We start from the raw sequence: 18,453 nt of genomic DNA on the forward strand, positions 1-18,453 counted from the left end.
GCCCTGTCCTTAATGGTGATCAGTGGAGAGGGGATGGAAAATTTCTGCTTGCATGTGAAGACTCTAAAAATATGAATATAAAAAGAATTCCAAACAAATATAAGGTGTAAATTTACAGCACTCTGATGGTTTGTTTGGTCTGATTTTGAAAATAAAAGTTATGTAAAAGGGCCGACATGCTATTTTAACATCCTAAAAAAAAGTCATTTAAATAGTAAGAATAAGTTATGAGATAATGGAGGTACTAAATGGCCCACTGAACCCTGAAGGAAAATTAAAATTCCTAAGTAAAGAGCAAAAAACTGCTTTGCTGCATACCTCTCAGAGAAACACAAAAACTGGGTTTATCCATAAACCTGGCTGGTCACAAAACACATTAGCAATGAAAAATGCCATTCAAGAAAACCCTATAGATCTATTTCTATACTCATGACCAATAGCTCCACAGATTCAACTAGAATGAAGATCATGAATAAAAAGCTTACAATAAATGGTAGCATGCAGTAGGCAAACATATACAAAGGAGGTAATCCCTGCGCACCAAATTATAGCCTCTCTCCACAAATTATAACAGCACCCCTCTACTATCTAAGATCTGGGTTATGGACATGTAATGCACACTCACTCCTCTAAAATGTAGCCATGGAAGCACGGCAAAGACACACACCTCTTAGGGCTCAAGGTCAAGAGCACAGGCCATATATTCACTAATGCTAAAAATGAATGAAAAGCCGAAGAGAAGAGATGGTCTCTATTACTTTGTATTGAAGCCCATATGTGGTTTGCAATTGTCGTACGAAATATGTTTGCCCTCTATCCTTTGTATTCTGGTGTGGGGGTTTTATTTATTTATTTATTTATTTATTGGCCATTATATGGCCAGATCTACTATACATCAAATAAAAATGGATCATTTCTAATGTAATAGTGACACAAATCCTTTGGAACTCATACACTATCGACATTGCATACAATATCGACCCTGAATTTATAAAGTATTGACTCATTTTTGTTTCTCTGCACTTTTCTCTAGGATGTGAAATGATCAGAATGAGTTTGCCATAGGCTGTTGTTTTTGTTTTATTTTGGTCGGTTTTGATGCTCTCAACTAAACTATCACCTGGGCAGACTTCTGGTAAGATTCTGACTAACAAAACCAAATTGAATGAATCAGTTGCATGCTAGATAACAAGAGACTATTTTCATTTTAAATACATCCTGATAAAGCTTTATGGCACTACTTCTTTAGATTTTAAAATAAATGTGTAAGAACTAACAAATAACCATACCCATACTGTTGCAAACAAAGTACACATGTGGTTTCCAGGGGGAAACAAAATGAGGCTGAAGGCAGTAGCATTTGTAGTGGTTCCTAAGCATGGAGAGAGGACCTGAGCTGTAAGCCGTTCTCTCTTCTTTCTCTCTCTCTTCAGCTATCTGCTCCTGGACAAATCTTCAACTTCCTGAAACACAAGCATAATAATATTGACATTACCTCATTGTGTTATGGTAAGGAACAGATGAGAGGGCTTATGGGAAAGCATTCTGTACACCATAAAATGCTCCAAACACATACATTACAAATGAGAACACTCTACATCCATAAGTTAAAAAGAGAGACACACTAGTGTGGCTGATTGGAAATGTATTCATTATAATACAGATGTGCAAAAAATAATATTTTAAAAAATGGTGTTTGCCGTCACATAACTAACTTCATGTTGCTCACAAGTCTCCATTCTTCCTTGGTGATAAAAATGCAAAACAAAGCAAACGTTTTAAGCTGGTTCATTTGGTATCACTCGTGTTCTCTGGAAAATAGTCAACTTGGGGCAGATTTTCAGTCTTTCGGGTTGTTTTCTCTCTTCCCCCTCCTTGTGGCATGCTAGCACCTCCTCAGAGGAAGCATGTGTAACGCTGTGGTGGCAAAAGAACATCTGCTCTCATTACTGCCCTTCTTGGGTGGGCTGCTAAAGTCTGAGTAAGGCACAGCTAATCTTGCCTGGTCGCTGGTGGGTGTTGTCTTCTAACTTCACTGTAACTGTTTCTGAAGTGTCTGGGATGGTCCTCTTGTCATAGGCACCAAACAATGCCTGCTTGTGGCCATCTCCCCCGACTGACCAGACTCCTCATCTCAGCTCTGTCTGACGCTCAGACTCAGCTGTGACCCCAGCTTGGAGAGGGGCACCCTGGAATCTCTGCCACCGATTTCCTTGCTTTGAGCTACCGGGACCCTGCAAGGTGTGCTGATGCCTACTTATAAGGTCACTTCATCAGCTGTCTCTCCAGAACATCTGGCTCAATTTTAAGACATGAGGTACCTGGAAAAGACGTGAGTAGAATGGCTTTTTCTTCAACAGGCCACTTTTCAACTCTACTACCTGTGCCAAGATGGTTTGGAGACCCTCAAAAGGCACTCCCCCAGGGTTCCAGAGGATCAGGGAGATACGGCCCCCTCTGCCTCTCCTTCCTCAACCTTCTGAAGTGTTCTGTGTTGTTTTTAATCACCTTGTTCTTGATCCCCATCCTCAATCTCTCCCCAAGCATCACTTTGACCCACTGGAAGGATCTTCCTTTCCTATGTGGTTGCATCTCACTTTACATAAGATCCTGTCTCAGATCCTCGGGGTTTCTTCTTAATATTTAAATATAAGCTTTAGAATTTTCAACAAATCCGGGTTTTTATAAGAACTTCTCTGATGGCTGCCAAGGCACATTTGTTCTAGAATCTAGGCTGTCCCTGCCCTACTCCTAAAGCCATAGAGGCTCTCAATCCCCCATCCATGAGCATGGCACCTGCAGAGCAATCTACAGGGATTTTTTTTTTTTAAAGCATCATGAAATGTTTCAAAACTGTATCCTTACTATATTAGCTAGGCGGTTTAGGATTATGGGAGATTTTTAAGAGTTTCCTGAATAAAGAAAGGAAGAAAGATAACTGTGAAATAACAACTTATATGGGGTAGATATTATTAGCCCATTTTACAGATGAAGAAATGAAGGCTGACACCAAAATTTAAACTCAGGTATTGGTATTATTATTCCAGCGTTCTTTTCATTACTAATATCATAGTTCCTTGACAGTATCAGTAAATACAAGAAAAGAGAAATATAAATATAAATTTCTGCCACTTACCTAAGCAAAAAAAAATAATGATTTTGGTAAAGATAACAAAATAGAGAGATTCTGATGTTTCATTAAACTTCATTCATTTTCTTCATTCAACTATCCTTTATTGAATACCTCTGCCATAACAAACTGTGAAATTTAAAATGTGGAAATTTAAAATTTGTCCCTGCTCTTAATGAAATCACAGTATGGGGGTGGGGGGAGATAGACAAATGTAATTATAATACACCTAGGCAAGTTCAGTGCTGTATGATTTTTATTATCATAGGGTTTTCAGGGTTTCCAAATCAATTTTTTCCATGCTTCCAATGGTTACTAAGATTACACAGTAACTCTACAAGTAGGAATTGCATTACACGTTAGGATGTGAAGAATTACTTAGTTGAAAATATTTGTCTCAATAAATCTGCAGATTACCAAGGGAAAGATAGAAATATAGGGTATATAGCGACATGGAAGTGATGAGGGCCACCCACTCCAGCTACCTACACATGTATCACTGGTCATTTTCTTTTTCAGTAATCTCAGTGCCCTAAAAACTGTACCTCTCTGGAGCAGCCACAGTTAGCCCCATTTGTTCCCGAAGCAGTGTTAGAGAAATCATCTGCACTTCACATCTGTACCCAGCAGTAATGACTCACTGACCTGAGCTAACCAGAAATAAAATGCAGGCTGGGCGCAGTGGCTCACGCCTATAATCTCAGCACTTTGGGAGGCCACGGCGGGCAGATCACTTGAGGTCAGGAGTTAGAGACCAGCCTGGCGAACACGGTGAAACCTCGTCTCTACTAAAAATACAAAAATTATCCAGGCATGGTGGCAGGCACCTGCAGTCTGCTGAGGCAGGAAAATCACTTGAACCCAGGAGGCGGAGGTTGCAGTGAGCTGAGATTGCACCACCGCACTCCAGACTGGGCAACTGAGGGGGAGAATCCATCTCAAAAAAAAAAAAAAGAAAGAAATGCAAAGGCGCGCGTGTGTGTGTGTGTGTGTCTCTGTGTGTGTGTGTATACGTGCACACACCTGTATCAGAGGCCTTTGGATATAATATGTATACATACATATATAAATATATATATACACATATATATAAAGATGTATAACTTTACTCATAATCCTCATACGTCTGTATTAGGTGAAAGATAAGATGTCCAAATAAATGATACTTCAACTGGTTTATTCTCTGCATGTTTTAATCATTGAAATACATTCTCTATAGTGTGCGTCTCTCTTTCACTCAACACATATATACACACACACAGCATTAAAAATAAATTTGGTAAACTTCATTAAAATATTTTCCTCAAACAGTTCCCAGATATTTCCCAGTGATCTGAGAAGAGTTACAGAGAGACTACCTCCAGAAGTAAGTTATGACTTTGAGATAGTATTTAGGTGTCTGGTTGTATGAAGGTTTTATGAAAATAATGGAAAAAAAATTTGATAGTTAAAGAGTGACTATAGTCTTCAAATACTAAGTGTGGTGAAAGGGAAAAGTAATATAAATGTGTTCAATTCTATTCCTCCAAATTCTGAAACTCAAACACCTGTCCTTAAACATTAATGTCTTTGACTTAAAAACGGGATTTAAGCTGCCACATGACTCAAACTAACAATTAAAAAGAAAGAAAATACAATTACTGTCTAAATAACAAATAGTCTAGAAGTATAGTATTAAACAAAATAAAAACCCACAGCCATTTGACCTATTTGGGGAGTGGGGAGCATTTACATATCCCACTATGGAATTATACGTATGCTAATTACATGCTAATGTAACCATGAAAAAATATTATATGAAAATTGCAAGTTGAAGAACCACCAAAAACATACAAAGGCAAAAAAAATAGGTCTGCTTGAAACCAGTTTCTGCCATCTTGCTTATTCATGTGTAAACGTTCAATATGCTCAAGGCTTTGACATCTCTATTCATTTTGGGATTTGAATCAGCTATAAATATATAACCTCTAATTATATGATTTGTCAAAAATTCTGAAATTCTTTTGCATATCAGGCTAACTTTATAAATATATATATATATATATATTCATGCTTCCCATTTTAAGTGATAACCTTCCGGGAAGTTGAGAGCACCCTTAATAAAGAGTACATGTTTGTTAATTGGCTCATTTGCCTGACCATTCGCACCTAGAACTGTATTCTTCCCCATACAGACAACATTTTTAATCCACTTTTTTTTTTTTTTTTTTTTTTGCAACTGTGTTCCCAAAAATGCTTGACAGGTGCATTCTATAAATCTCTAGTTTATGGAAGGCAAAGAGTCGCCCCATTCTTCCATTCATACTCTATTGTACAATCGGATCTCTGTAGGCAAAATCTCAGCAAAAGTAAGAACCCCCAATGGGTTAAACAGCACAAGTGCCAAGCCTTTCCTCCAGATTTCTGTGCCCTCCAGCAATAAACTGGCTGTTGGATCTGGCAAACATATGCAGAAAACTAGGCCAAATATGGTTGACAAATTTGGCCAGGTTCTTTCCTGTGACCCACTGTGATAGTTAACCTAAAGTTCCCAATGTCAAATCAATTTCCAAATGTAAACTTTTAATTTTTTCCTTAATATGTGTTAATATTTGAGATATTGGTGTAAACAAAACCATCTCATGTTTGGAGTAAAAACTAATGCATTTTAAAAAAATAACAACTGTACTACACACGTATCAATGGAGAGAGTGAATATTGAGAATAAGATGGATACTATGGAACTGGACCTGATGATATCATCTCAAGGTTTAGAAGCATAAGGAAAGGATGTGACCAGTGCTTCTGCCAGGTGCAACGCCTTTTAGGTTGCCCATAGTAATTGGCCATCAAACTAAATCTCTGAAGTCAGCTGAAACTTCATGGAGGTAGTTGAAATTCCAGGGCTTCTGGAGGTTCTACTATGTGTCAAACACAGGGTTAATCATTTAAAATAGCCATATGCTTTAAAATATTGATAATAAACCTAAATAAATGTATCCTCTTTTCCCATACCTTTGACATTTTGAGGCATCCACCATTCTAGGCAATGGTGATAAAGACATGAAAGTTTTCACAGTCCTTGCCTCCAAAGGTATCAGCTCCGAAAGTATTGACTACAACAGTAGAAAGCCTAAAACCTGTACTAACTAGAGTTTCAACCTTGTTCTTTAGGCTGTGTCTTTCAAGCCATTTTTTTACTATGTCAAGTAACATGGAATGATTGAGTTATTGTATCTATTACATGTTACCACATTAGAGTGACAGTTTATTGCAGCATTACCAAAAAGCTGTATTCTGACAGAATGCATATCAACACACAGCAGCAAAGATGAAACAACTTCTTCCTGGCTAGCTCACTCAAAAACAATGTACACAAGAGGTATGTGAAATTCACATATGTCTTTAAGTATAGATAAAAACTTAGCTCACATAAGGAATATACTGAAATTGAGCAAATTATATATCTCTTAAAATAATACTATAAGAAGCTAAAAAAAAGTAAGGGTGTTTGTACACTCAAAAAACTGCCACAAAACATATCCCAGATAGATCAGCAAACCTCCTTATGCCTATTTTATAAACTATTACCACCTACATTGTTCTCTATTTACTCTTCTTTCTTGTGAGGACAAACTTTCTCATTCTACTGGTTTTGTCACCCTGTCTTGTAAGCAAGCCCAAATCACTGATATCTTTTTTTTTTTTTTTTGAGATGGGGTCTTGCTCTGTTGCCCAAGCTGGAGTGCAGTGGTGTGATCTTGACTCACTGCAACCTCTGCCTCCCAGGTTCAAGCGATTCTTCTACCTCAGTCTCCCCAGTAGCTGGGACTCAGGCACATCACCACACCTGGCTAATTTTTGCATTTTTAGTAGAGATGGAGTTTCATCATGTTGGCCAGGCTAGTCTTGAACTCCTGACCTCAGGTAATCCACTCACCTCGGCCTCCCAAAGTGCTGGGATTACAGGAGTGAGCCACCGCGCCAGGCCCACTTTTATCTTTAAAAACCACTCCTCTTTGCATGTCACTCTATACCTATGCTCCAACTCCTCGTCCTCTCCAAACTTGTGGTGAAAGTGGGCTATTTTTACTAACTCATCTTCATCACTCTATATTCATTTCTGAATCCAGTGAATTCTGGTTTGAATCTTCACAATTATAGTAAAACAGCTTGCTCTTAAAAGTTAAACAAAATCTTCTACATTGCTAAATCTAATCGACACTTTTCATTTCTCACCTGTTTCAACAGCTCTGTTAAATTTGGTCTTGTCAATTGCATCCTCTTTCCTAAGTGGCCACATGTCTGTTGGCCACTTCTGTCCGTTCCAGGAGAGTTACTCTTCTGATTTACCTCATTCCCTCCAAGTCCCCACTCTCTCGCCACTGCAATACTGCATGGTGGTTATGGGGATTTTGGCACCAGACTATCTGGGTTCAAATCTGTTTTTCCATTTACTGGCTGCAGGACTTTGGGCAACCCATTTAATTCCCTGTTCTTAGTTTTCCATTTGTAACCTGGGGATCATCCTGGTATAGCCACTTGTCACTTGTTGGCCAGGTGATGGGGATAGGAGATGTTCTCTGTTGCAGTGATTAATTGGGCAGACAGTGAGTCCTGGATCTTGAAGGTAGGGCTTTCCTTTGGTTCCTCCTCCTCCCCCAACTATAGGTCTGGGCCTAAGATGTATTCCTGACTCATCCCAGGGGAAGAGAGATTTTTTTGTACCTCCCTTCAGCTGCAATAAGTTTTCCCCAGATCCCTAAGGACAACAGGGTTTGTTGCTCTTCCCCATGAAGTTTAAGGCTTTTATTCCGTAGGAGAGAGAGGGGAAAGCAATACAGGTGGATCTTCATGCCCTCCCCTGAACACCCTCTCAGGCCTGCATGAGGGAAATTTTTCTTTTTTTGGGGACTCTTGCCCTATCCTTTTTATGCATATCCTGCACATCAGTGAAGAAGAACCTGCCAAGGAGTGCAAATCTCCCTGTGTCTGCAGTCCCCAGGGGTTTTCGTTGCTCTAACTAGCTCAATCTTGGCCTTTATCAATTTGTTGAACATTTTAGTGGAATTCTTCTTACCAGTGTCCTAGGCATCTGCTCCAGGTAAGCAAGGGCTAGCCCCTCATCTCTCCTGAGAGACACTTGTCCCTCCTTGGATTTTAACTTTTAGCTGGTTTCTCTGAGACCTCAGTTCTCTCATAGGTTCAAGAACAGCATGTATTTGCAAATTTTCTGCTATTTTGTTGTTCTTGTAAGGGTGGAAATATTCTTTTTTCAGCTTTCTACATCCTAATTGGATGCCCCAAATCTTGATTTTTCAACCAAGGCCCCAAAGTACTTCAATAGATAAAGGAAAACCTCTTTTCAACCAGTTATACTGAAACAACTGGCTATTCATTTGGGGAAGTTCCCCATATCTCAGATCATATACAAAACTATATCCTAGATTACAGATCTTAACATAAACGTAAGACTATAAGCCTTCTGAAGGAAAATATAGAAGAGTATCTTTATGATCTTGGGAAAGACAAACATTTTAGCATAAGAAAACATTTAAAATAACAGAAAAAATATATAAATGGATTTCATCAAAATTAAAACGTTTGATCTTTGAAAGACACCATAAGAAAGCCAGGCACAGTGGCTCATGCCTGTAATCCCAGCACTTTGGGAGGCCAAGACAGGCGAATCACTTGAGGTCAGGAGTTCAAGAGCAGTCTGGCCAACGTGGTGAAACCCCATCTCTACTAAAAATACAAAAATAAAAATTAGCCAGGCATGGTGGCACACGCCTGTAATCCCAGCTACTCGGGAGGCTGAGGTGGGAGAACTGCTTCAGCCCGGGAGGCAGAGGTGGCAGTGAGCCAAGATCATGCCATTGCACTCCAGCCTGGGTGACAGGGCGAAACTCTGTCTCAAAAAGAAAAAAGAAAAGAAAAGAAAAGACACCATAAGGAAAATAAGTGGTTAATGCTACCAACTAGAAGAAAATATTCACAATACATATATATATCTGACAAAGGACTTCTAACTCCTACAACTCAATAATAAAAAGAATGCAATTTATAATACGGGCAAAAGACCTGAATAGGCACTTCACAAAGAAATACATATGAATAACCAAAAAGCACATGAAATAGTGTTCACCATCATTAGTCATTATGGAAATGCAAATCAAAACCACATGAAAAACCACCCTACACCCACTCACATGGCTAAAACTTAACAGACTGATGATGCCAAATGCCAAAGAGGATATGAAAAAACAGAAGTCTCCTACATTGCTGGTGGGAGAGTAAAATGGTACAACCTCTTTAGTAACCAGTATGGAACTTTCTTTTAAAGTTAACCATCTACCCTTTGGTATTTACCCCAAAGAAATGTAAGTACATATGCATAAAAAATGTGGTATAAAAAGGTTCCTAACAACTTTATCTACAATGGACAAACACCGGAAAAAATCCAAATGTTCTTCAGCAGGTGAATGGATAAACAAATTTTGGTATATCCAGACAACAGAACACAATAAAAAGAAATGATCACAACAGAGCAATAACATAGGTTCACACCAAAAATCTTAAGAGGAGCAAAAGAATCCATCCACAACAGAGTGCATATTGTGTGATTCCAGAACAGGCAAAAGTGATCTATGAAGAAAGAATCAGAACAGTGTTCCCCTTGGGGGCAATGGGGGAGAAAAGTGCAGGAGCAAGCTTTATATTTTATAATCTTTATATTTTATAGAAACGTTCTATATAGGCTGGGCACAGTGGTGCACGCCTGTAATCCCAACACTGTGGGAGGCTAAGGCAGGAGGATCGATTGAGCCCAGTTCAAGACCAGCCTAGACAACATGGGGAGACCCTGTCTCTACAAAAAATACAAAAATTAGCCAGCTGTGGTGGCACTCAGGAGGCTGAGGTGAGAGGTCAAGGCTACAGTGAGCCATGATTATGTAACTGCATACCAGCCTGGGTGACAGACTGAGACCCTGTCTCAAAAAAAAAAAAAAAAAGAAAAAATGTTTTATATATTGACGGAAGTACAGGTTCTATCAATGTGAGTGTGTGTGTGTGCATGCTTAAGATTTGTGCGATTCACAACCTGTCAATCTGTAAATACACACACACACACACACACACATTAGAGATGGGCTCTCTCTGACCACCCTACATAAAACTTCACCTCCCTGTCCCTCATTTTCTGACACGTTAGCCTTAGTCTTTGTCACAGCACTTATTTAGATCTGATGTTCTAGTATTTGCTTTTCTATTTACTGCCGGCCTTATCAGAGTGTCAGCTTCTTGAAGGTGAAGACTTTTTTTCTTGTTTGCCATTCTATATCCAATAGCAATGACTATGAATAAAAGGCAATAATTAATATAACTGGATGCTGAACTTTGATTTGTTTTCTTGGTTATGTAGGTTTCTTCTTTGCTTGCCTAATGAGGGTTTAAAAAATCATAAGAGACAAAGCAGGAGCGAAACACTTTGTAATCCATAAGTACTATATAATCTAAAGGATGATTAAACACAATAAATTAGCTATTTATAGGAGACATTCAGTGTGAGATAGCTTAAACATTTCTGTAGAACAGCTCATGGTGGTTGAAATCTAAGAACTGCCATCCCAAAGCAAGAACAAGACTAGGGGGAAGCAGATAGCGTACTGGCAAAGCAAAGCTTCTATCTAACTGGCTAAGTCACAGACATTGCTTAATTTCCTCAAGTTCATGACTTTCCCTTAACTCCATGGCTAATGGAAATTCATTTAAGACAGCTTTCTGGGATTAGAGTATTACAGCAGTATCAGTCAGATGGAGAATTTCAAGCTAGCCTCTGTTCAAGCATTTACAGATTTATAACTAATTAGATCCTGTCCACACCTCACCTGAAATCATGTTAGCAAGATCCAAGTTAAAGTACATTAATAGCTAGCCAGGGTATAACACAGTCCTTTAGGCCATCCTGAGTAGCACTGTAATTAAGATTTTTTTTTCTATTTCAAGATTCCTTTAAAAGGAAAGAATAAATGACTTGGTCTCAAGGAAGCCACAGATACAATGCCAAGATTCCAAAATACAAGTACCTTGGTCACCTGTCAGATATATAAATTGAACAATAATTACAAAGATAAGCAGACAAATGCATACACACACTATCTTACCTGAGGATATAAGCACAGTTTTACAATTTTTAAATATATTCAATTATGAAAGAAGAAAATTGAAGAGATAAAAGAATATCTGACGGAATATGGAATAAAATGTATATTTATTTTATAATACGGGGGTTACTCAAGGTTTAAGCAAATGATTGTCTAGCCATCTGTTATAATGTAGATTTTAAAGTGCCTTGTGGTGGTCAACACTGCAGATATCTAAATCAAATTGAGAGAATATCTGGAGTGAATGAAAACATAATTTATTTGAGTATAACAATCCAATGTTGTTCATATAATTTGGAGCAGCATAATTCATTACAAATATGAAGGAGCAACCTCTGCCTCCCAGAATACAAGAAAATATTCAAATGTGGACAATTCATATTAATAAACTGTCTAATAATGTCATCATGTACCTATTGTATGAACAGAAATACTATTAACCATCAGGACATAATATTTCGATTTAGTTCAGAGGACAGGAAAGAAATGGAGTATTCTAAAGATCTCTACAACTGGGTGAGAAGTTACTGATGGCCCTGGTAGACAGAGTGGGACAGTTTTCTATACTTATTGTGGACATTTATTTAGAGATCTGTGGGCACATATTCATTATATAAACTCTCTTGTGTTATTCATCAAAGTTGGGATTCAGCTCAGCTAAGGAATGGCACAATATGATCTCCGTGGAGCTGTAAGTCTAAAGAAACTAAAGAAATAAGACAAAAGCACAGAACTCAGCGTCCACTCTGACTCATTATTGCCTTTTATTCATGGTCACTGCCAAGGCTTACCCTCCATTAGGAGACGTCACCCAGCCTGGTCTGTTTACTTCAAGCTGGTTTCTATTGAAATGAAAAGAGTCACTTGTAAAGCAGCATATTCATGCACACATAAAAAAAAAAAAGTGTGCTGATAGTTCAGAATACATTTTTTTAAAGACTTTCTTCTTTCCTTTTGAAAAGACCAGCAATCTCAGGAACTGTCTTTTAATGTGATGGCAGAAGCAGTCATAGTTACTGCATTCAACATGTTATCAATAGTCAAAGTTTGAATCATGCAGTACCCTTAGGAATTCCAGATGACAACTGTCCAACAATTAGACAAAAACACAAGCCACTGTCTATCTACATCTACTTTTTACTCATGTCCTCATGTGATTTTGTATAGAAAGGAAAACTTTGGGGAAACTGTGTTGTTTTTAAAGTGGGAAAATACCTATAAGACACCTACATGTTTCTAATTCTGTAACTTCTATCCTGAGAATGAGCTAACTCTCGGGTCCTGGGGATCCAGCTCACAGTAGAAAGCACAATTCTACCAGGTTATCTTACACACTCACTAGGTGCTCCCACCCTGAATGTTGGTCATTAACATTAACTAGTCACAATGACAAATAGCTGGTCCAGCTTGGCATCAATTCAGACCCATGGCTGAGGTGCCAAACACAGCACTGGAGCCCACAAGCTGAGATGACAAACTGACAGTCTCTGACAGTTCGTGCCTGGGCCAAGATCTGAACCACGAGGCAGGGCAAAACTCCCACCTGCTGTCCATCTGCCACCCTGCCCCTATCAAAAAAGGTTATACCATGAGCCACAGACAGATGGGCACTGCAATGATCAATGAGAAGAAAAAAAAGGGAGTCTGAGACGATTAGAATGATGACCTTTGATCCAACATGGAAATCCCAGTAGTAATAAAAATCATGCATAATTTCAAGGTCTTTTAATTGTGTAAAACAGATATTGTATCTTTTGCCAACAATAAAAATAAGCAAAGTGATGTTTATATTCTATGCACCAAGTATATAGTGTGCTAAGTACTATATACTCTCAAAGAAAAAAACAGTTAAAGATGTGTGTGTGTGTGTTGTCCTCACTTGAAGTTGTTTTTTCTCAATGACACATCAGTAAATCTTAACAATGTTATTAAACTAATAAAACAGAAACCCTTTGTAAGTTTCTAGTAGTGTATATTTTCATCAGAAGCATTCTTTACATAAACAGGAAACTAGGATAAGTCAGCTCATGTATTAAACAAAAGGCTTAAGACATAAAGGGAATAGTAAATTCTTGAGCTAAAGCTAAGTGTATGTTGTGTTTCTATAGTAAAAGCAACTTTTGCAAAGCAAATATATACCCTAGACAAAAGGCAGTTGTTCAGTTCATTCAACATAGAATGTGTACTTACCATGTACCAGGCAAAGCGCTAGAAGCTAGGGATAAAAAGAAAAGACACAGATGGTCTTTGTCTCCAGGGAGCTTACAGTCTCATGGGGAGATGGGTGAATACACTGCTTATCATAATATAGTAAAAGAGCATGGTGGAGAAAGGATAGGGAGCCATGTGGCTGGCCCTTGAAGGGAGAAATGGTCACATCAGTTGTTTGGAAAAAGTGAGAACGTCATGTGTGTAGTGTTTTAATTTTCATATGCTTTTTACAGATTTATAAAGTTTAATTTTTCCCTGCAGTTTACACAAGAGAATCAAATATGGATAATCCATGTTTTAAATAAGGGAGAATAATCTTTCAAATAATGTTAGAATTTTTTAGTGTAACTTTTACCTTTTGGGACCATTTTTTATAGCAAATTATATTCTAAAAGTTGACATGAAACAGAAATCCAAATAGGCAAATATACGTATGAATTTATAATAAATTTATTATCTAATGTAAAAAATAAGAACTGTCTCCACAAAAAGACATACAGAATATCCTAAGTGGCTTTATTCATGATAGCTCAAAAATGGAGGTGAGTCAGAAGTCTAGCAAGAAGGCCGGGCGCGGTGGCTCATGCCTGTAATCCCAGCACTTTGGGAGGCCGAGGCAGGTGGATCATGAGGTCAAGAGATCAAGACCATTCTGGGCAACATAGTGAAACCCTGTCTCTTCTAAAAATACAAAAAATTAGCCAGGCATTGTGGCAGGCGCCTGTAATCCCACCTACTTGGGAGGCTGAGGCAGGAGAATTGCTTGAACCCGGGAGATGGAGGTTGCAGTGAGCTGAGATTGCGCCCATTGCACTCCAGCCTGGGCAAAAAAAAGATCGAAACTCCATCTCAAAAAAGAAACAAACAAAAAAAGAAGTCCAGCAAGAGAAATATGAACAATGAAACTGGGGAATATTGATACAATTCCCCAACAATATAAATGAAATAACACACAACACATGGATGAAAACACAACACATGCATGAATCTTGAAAACATTATGCAAAAGAGTGCACACTGTATGCTGCCATATATATATATATATATGCACCTGAAGAACAGGTAACTAATCTATGCTGACAAAGGTGTGACTGACTCTAGTTGGAGGGTGGGAGCTATTGAAACGAAAAAGTTACAATAAAAATTTCAGGAATGACAGAAATGTTTTATATCTTGATCTGGGTAATATATGTAAAAAGTGTATAGACTTTATGTGAAAATTCATTGAATTTTACATTTAAGATCTGTGCATTTTACCAAGTGCCAATTATATCTCAATTTTGAAAACTGTAAAATACTGAGGTCACGTGATATAATAAATTAGAGATTAATCAGATAAGTATTTTTTAAATTCTCATAGTCATATAATAAAATGTCTAAATAGTTCATCATTTCACAAATAATAACATAAATTCAGAGACTTGCTATTTCTATGCCCACAATTTCAAGAGGCAAACAAGAATAATAAATGTTTAGAAAGTGTCCATTAGGATACTCTTTCATCTGAACTGCAATGTGCTTCTTATCTGAGCCATATTTAAATAATTTGATCCAATTCAGGGTCAGAAGGGTATCATAAGCATATGGAAAATGTTATGGTTTATCATATGCCCATACATCCTTTATTTTTTTAAAGAACAATTTAACTTCAGTGTTACATAAAAAGGCCTTGCTGCCCTCATCCTTTCATTTCCTTAAAAGTCACTAATCACCATCAAAAAAGTAGAAATACATAACACAGGATTCACATTAGCCCTTGATTATTCTGAAGGAAAAAAGAAAATGGTACTACATCCAAAATGTGCATCAAACACAGTAATTTATCCTTTGATTTTCATATTGTATCACTATGTAAACTCGACTTCATAAGGAAGTTGTCATTGACCTACTATTTGAACTTGACAACAAGAAACATTGTCACCAATGTTAATTTTAAACTTGATTTTTAACTAAGCCTTATACGTAAATCATCTCAAAGAATCAGTCATAAGGAGGTTTAACAATATCTAAGAATTAGTTATGCAACAGAAAAATAATACCACTTTAATTTACATACATCTTGATTCTGATGGCACCAAGCACTTCAAATATACAATTGGTTTTATCTTTAATAACCCAGTGGAGGAGGAAAACACAGTGTTGTCTTTTACTCACTGACAATAATACTAAGTACACAGAATAGGTGGAATGTGAAATCTATAGTATCACAGGCAGCTATTTTATTAAATTGTGTGTGTGTGCATGTGTGTGTAATAGTCACAATTTAACAATCACTTTTGCTCTTCTCTAACTGACTCATGAAGACAGAACTTCATCTCTCACAATGGTTTGGTTAATTTTTTTTTTTGAGACAGGGTCTTGTTCTGTCACCCAGGTTAGAGTACAGTGGCATGATCATGGTTCACTGAAGCCTTGACCTCCAGTGATCCTCCCTTCTCAGTACTACCATACTACCATACTCAACTACTACCCTCTGGAGTAGCTGGAACTACAGGTGCAAGCCACCATATCTAGCTAAGTTTTAAATTAAAAAAATTTTTTTTGTGGAGACAGGGTCTCACTATATTGCTCAGGCTGGTCTCAAACTCCGGGATCAAGCAATCCTCCCACCTGGGCCTCTCAAAAGGCATGAGCCGCTGTGCCTGCCTTGGTTTGGTTAATTTTAAAAGACAGGTTCTATACCTTGACACCTAATCAGTATTTTTTCTGGCAAAAAAAAATTAATAAACATTCTAGTTCAATCATGGTAGCCCATTCCTCATTCTAATCACAACTAAAAACTGAATAAAATGCATTTAAGAAAACAACCACCTCTCAAAAGCAAGCAAACCACAGAAGAGAGTCAAAAGTTGGAAAAGTGACCTGCACAGTGATGAGTTTTCCATGTTGCTTCTTTCTTGTGCAATATGATCTCAAGGATAGACCTCAGTTGCAATATGGTGAGGAAATGGCAGCTGCAGAAGCAGATAAACTCTGAGATAAATCCTGTTTCTCTGGCAAAAGAAACCAAAAAGAAAGACTCCTGCAAGCCTGAGAGGTTAAGGAGAATCCCACAGATAAAAGAGAAAGCGAAGGGAATCCTTTAATTTGTGAATGAACCTCACAAAACTATCAGCATCATTCCTGAAATAAGCATACATGAGACAGTCCCAAATAAAGATCACAAATACTTTGGAAGCCAAACAGAGATTTGAGCTGTCTGCACAAGCCTTATTCTAACCCCTGAATTGCATATGCACAGGAGGGACACAAACCAATAAAGCCGAGAATTTAAAAACTCAACTGAGATTTGAACTACCTCTCATAGAAGATGAGACACAACTTACAGTCTGAATTTAAGTGGCCTGATTGCTTGCTAAAATAAGTATATTAGGAATGTTCTAACAGACTGTATTCAACAGAGATTCACAATATCCATACCATCCAAAATTACTCAGTAGACCAAAAAAAAGACCAATTCTCATGACAAAAAAACCAAAAACCTATCAAGTTACCTGATGATCTAGCTACTTTAGGACAGTTTAAGCAGCACTTAATGACTATGCTTTATAAGTAAGTAAAAACACTCTTCAAATGAATGAAAACAAAAATTCTCAATAGAGAATAAACAATAAAAAAATTAAATTGCTGGGAAGTGAAATATACAGTATAGTCACGTGTCACTTGATGGGGATACATTCTGAAAAATGTGTCATAAGACAATTTCATCATTGTGGGAACATCATAGAGTGTACTTACACAAACCTAGATGGCATAGTCTACTATACACCTAGAGTATATGGTAGATCCTATTGCTCCTATGTTACAAACCTATACAGTATGTTACTATGCTGAATACTGCAGGCAATTATAACACAATGCTATGTATTTGTGGATCTAAACATAGAAAAGGTAATGTATTGTGCTATGACATTACGATGGCTACGACATCACTAGGTGATAGAAATTTTTCAGCTCCATTATAATCTTGAGACCACTGTCATACATACATTCTGTTGTTAACTGAAACATTGTAATGCAGCACATTACTGCATTTAAAATGAAAACCTCACTAGGTGATATGGTTTGGCTGTGTCCCCACCCAAATCTCATCTCGAATTGTAGCTCCCATGATTCCCACGTGTTGTGGGAGGGACCCAGTGGGAGATAATTGAATCATGGGGGCGGTTTCCCCCATACCGTTCTCATGGTAGTAAATAAGTCTCACAAGATCTGATGGTGTTATAAGGAGAAACCCCTTTTGCCTGGCTCTCATTCTCTCTCTTCCCTGCCATCATGTAAGACATGCTTTTTGCCTTCCGCCATGATTGTGTGGCCTCCTCACTCACGCGAAACTTTGAGTCCATTAAACCTCTTTTTCTTTACAAATTACCCAGTCACGAGTATGTCTTTATCAGCAGTATGAACACGGACTAAAACGCTAGGTGAACTTGAAAGCAGTATGAAAACAATGCAGAAAAGAATCAGCAAATCTGTGTTAAAAGAAAAACTTTAGCCGAATTAAGTTTAACAGAGCTTAATTGAGCAAAGAACGATTTGCAAATTGGGCAGGCTCCTAAGCCAAAGAAGGCTCAGAGATTCCAGCATAGCCATGCAGTGGAAGAAGACTTATGTATAGGAAAAAGCAAAGTGACCTACAGAAAACAGAAGTGAGGTTCAGAAGCAGCTGGATTGTTTATAGCTCGGCATTTGCCTTATTTGAACATGGTTTGGACAGTTGGCCACCTTGGACTGGCCAACATTCAGTGATTGGCACAAGAGTAGACTCCAGTCTGTATGCAACTGCATTTAGTTCACGACGTACAGAGAAACCTTTAGACTGAACTTAAAATTTGTAAGAAGGCTGCTTTAGGCTAAACTCGATTTAACACTTGGAAATAGCATGATAGAAATAATCTAATCTGAAGAACAGAGAATGAAAGTGGAGAATAAAGAATAAGTGAACAGAGCCTCAGGGACCTGTAG

At 37.9% G+C, this 18,453-nt stretch overlaps 1 long non-coding RNA gene across 1 annotated transcript in view; it reads right to left on the reverse strand.

Moving 5' to 3' along the window:
- Positions 1-1,098: 1,098 nt before the first annotated feature.
- The window catches only part of LOC129473283 (uncharacterized), a 75,680-nt gene continuing 58,325 nt past the window's right edge, over positions 1,099-18,453 (reverse strand). The window contains exon 3 of the long non-coding RNA XR_008654236.2: positions 1,099-1,463. This is a non-coding gene — a long non-coding RNA (uncharacterized lncRNA). The remainder of the gene's footprint in view (positions 1,464-18,453) is intronic.

The sequence above is a fragment of the Symphalangus syndactylus genome, chromosome 23 (genome assembly GCF_028878055.3).
Source record: "Symphalangus syndactylus isolate Jambi chromosome 23, NHGRI_mSymSyn1-v2.1_pri, whole genome shotgun sequence".
NCBI lineage: Eukaryota > Metazoa > Chordata > Mammalia > Primates > Hylobatidae > Symphalangus > Symphalangus syndactylus.